Raw genomic sequence first — 3,131 nt, forward strand, 5'->3', positions numbered from 1 at the left:
CGATTTTCTTTATTTTTTGTTCGATTTTCTTTGTTTTTTGTTCGATTTTCTTTATTTTTTGTTCGATTTTCTTTGTTTTTTGTTCGATTTTCTTTTTTTTATTTGTTCGATTTTCTTTTTTTTTTGGTTCGACTTTTTTTTCGTTCTATTTTTCTTTTCTATTTTTGATTTTCGAATTATATAGTTCAATTTTTTTTTCGATTTTTGCTCGATTTTAGTTCAATTTTTGCTAATATTTTGATTTTTGTTCAATTTTAGTTTGATTTTTGCTAATATTTTGATTTTTGTTCAATTTTAGTTCGATTTTGTTCAATTTTAGTTCGATTTTTGTTCAATTGGTGGCGGAATAATTGTTGTTGGTGTTGCGTGGTGGTGCAGGGGCAACAACTAATTACGACTGGTGGTGTTGAAGGGGTGTTGCGAGTGGGCTGCTCGGGTGGTGTCGAAGGGGTGTTGTATGTGGGCTGCTTGATGTGAGTTGGTGGAGTGAAAAGGGCAGCAAGCTGGTGGAGTAGGGGAATGAATTGGGGAAATGAATTATTTTCTCTATTTTGCATGAATTATTTTCTCTATTATTTTATGATTTATCATTTTCATTGTTGATTTTGTTTGATTTTATATAGTTCAATTATGTTCTAAAGTTCAATTTTATATAGTTCGATTATATTCTAAAGTTCAATTTATATAGTTCGATTATGTTCTAAAGTTCAATTTATGATATGATATCTTTTTTCTTTTTATACTTCCAAAATGCAACAATATTTTAGCAATGATGCTGAAAAGTTAAATAAAGGTAATTAAAGTTTATGTATTATTTTTCCCTTATGTTCTAAAGTTTTCCATTATGTTATAAAGTTTTGCCTTATGTTCTAAAGTATTTCTATTATGTTCTAAGATTTTCTATTATGTTTTAAAGTATTTCTATTATTCTATAAAGTTTTCTATTATGTTCAAAAGTTTTCTATTATGTTCTATTATATTTTTTCCTTATGTTATAAAGTTTTTCCTTATGTTCTAAAGTATTTCTATTATGTTCTAAGATTTTCTATTATATTATAAAGTATTCTATTATGTTTTAAAGTTTTCCCTTATGTTCTAAAGTTTTCCCTTATGTTCTAAAGTATTTCTATTCACTACTACAAAAATGCTCAAAGAGACCTTTAGTAAGAGATCATTTAAATAAATATGTGATCTCTTGGATTCAAAAGACCAAATATTTCAAATAAGTGGTCTCTCCTTCTTTTTTAATTAAATAAATTAAAAAATAGAGATCATTTATTTAGGAGAAGTGGTCTCTCCTTTATTTTAATAAATAAATAAATAAAAGAGAGACCATCTATTTACAAAAAGTGGTCTCTCCTTTTTTTTAATTAAATAAATAACAAAAGAGAGAGGCCATTTATTCAAGAGAAATGGTCTCTCTTTTTTTTTTAATTATTTTAAAAAAATAAAACCTTTGATAAGACTAATAAAAAATGGAGTAAAAATATATAAACCGGTGAAAACCCTAACTCCATCCTTATGCTCATCAGCCGCCACCCTTCTCTCTCCAGTTTCATTTCGATCTGATCCTCCTCCTCAATTATTTCTAGATCTCTCCAAGTTTCATTCATCATGCCGTCCGTTTACGCCGATCGTATGATTACATTCGAGGATTCTGAGAAGGAGAGCGAGTACGGTTACATTTGTAAGGTAATTGATTTTTTTTTTATATAAATATCATTGATTTTTGTTGTTTTACTTTGTTTGATCTGCTTTGATTGAAGTATTATGCCTTAATTCTTTCGATTTTGATGATTGTTTTGTTTAGTTTTGCTGTTTTAGAATCAGTTGTTTGTTGATTTGTGGTGATTAGGTTTTTTTTATTGTTGTTTTGACTTTTTTTTTATTTGTTGAATCATAGTTGATAGTAGTAGTTATGATTTGATGATTTATCGCTGGTTTTTGGTTTCATGATTTGGTTTGGGGATTTATGAATTTGAAGATTGCGGAAAGTGTGAGTTTTTATTTAATTTTGATTTTGCGATCTCACATTGCTTAACCTTGTTTTTGATTGCTTATTTAATTTTGATTTTGTTTTTATTTTGCGATCTTAATGAAGTTCTTTACATTTAGGCCCGTATAGTATATCATTTTTTTTTTACTTGAATTACTTTCTGCCTTTACTCAGATTAGGATCTTCCTAATTATCATTTACTATTTTATTTTTTAGCATGGACTGTGATAATTGACCTTAGACTCACTTGATCAAATGTGCTAAAATTTTCAATTTAAAGAGTTTTAATTTCCTTTACTATTATAATTATTTGCTTATTTTGGATGTCTTGGAAAAATTTTCAGGGTAAAAAGTGTAATAAAATAAGATTGATGATTTTGCTTGTTGAATGGTTCGGTTGGCAAGATGTTGCACAAGATCTGTCAAGAACACCATTGTTTTTAGTATTTTTTTTACAATAGTATGGGTTTCGTACGTAGTATAATATTTTGCAAGTATATTGATGATTATTATCCAAATAATATGGGTCTTGTACCGTTGTACGTAGTATAACTTTTAGTATGAGTTATGTATAAATTTTAACAAGTACGAACTACTTGTATTTCGTTGTAAATTTAAAGTGCATTTTTTTAATTAAAATTACATATACTAATTGCAATACGAATAACTTTTTTTTTTTAAAAAAAAGTTGCTAGAAAGAGACTATCTATTTAAAATAGGTGGTCTCAGTTTTTGAAAAACTAAGACCATCTATTTTAAATAGGTGGTCTCATATTTTGAAAAATTAAGACCATATTTGAAAGAGGTGGTCTTAGTTTTTGTAAAAATTAAGATCATCTATTCTAAATAAGTGGTCTCTCTTTTTAAAAACAAGAGACCACTTTTAATGAAATGGTCTCTTAGGCCAAAGAGACATGTGAGCTAGAGACCACCCCTAAGGTAGTCTCTTTGGCTATTTTGATATGGTCTCTTTGGCCAATTTTGTAGTAGTGATTATGTTCTAAGATTTTCTATTATTATATTGTAAAGTATTTCTATTATGCTATAAAGTTTTCTTATTATGTTCTAAAGTTTTCTATTGTGTTCTAAAGTATTATGCTATAAAGTTTTCTATTATTTTCTAAAGTTTCTATTA

General features: G+C 27.2%; 1 long non-coding RNA gene across 1 annotated transcript; it reads left to right on the forward strand.

The window, feature by feature from the left end:
- Positions 1 to 1,412: 1,412 nt before the first annotated feature.
- On the forward strand, positions 1,413 to 2,638 carry LOC110688896. Its single transcript, XR_002504699.1, has 2 exons — positions 1,413 to 1,692; positions 2,341 to 2,638. It is a non-coding gene; the product is annotated as an uncharacterized LOC110688896 (long non-coding RNA).
- The last annotated feature ends 493 nt before the right edge of the window (positions 2,639 to 3,131 follow it).

This window comes from Chenopodium quinoa, unplaced genomic scaffold (assembly GCF_001683475.1).
Source record: "Chenopodium quinoa cultivar QQ74 unplaced genomic scaffold, ASM168347v1, whole genome shotgun sequence".
Taxonomy (NCBI): domain Eukaryota; kingdom Viridiplantae; phylum Streptophyta; class Magnoliopsida; order Caryophyllales; family Amaranthaceae; genus Chenopodium; species Chenopodium quinoa.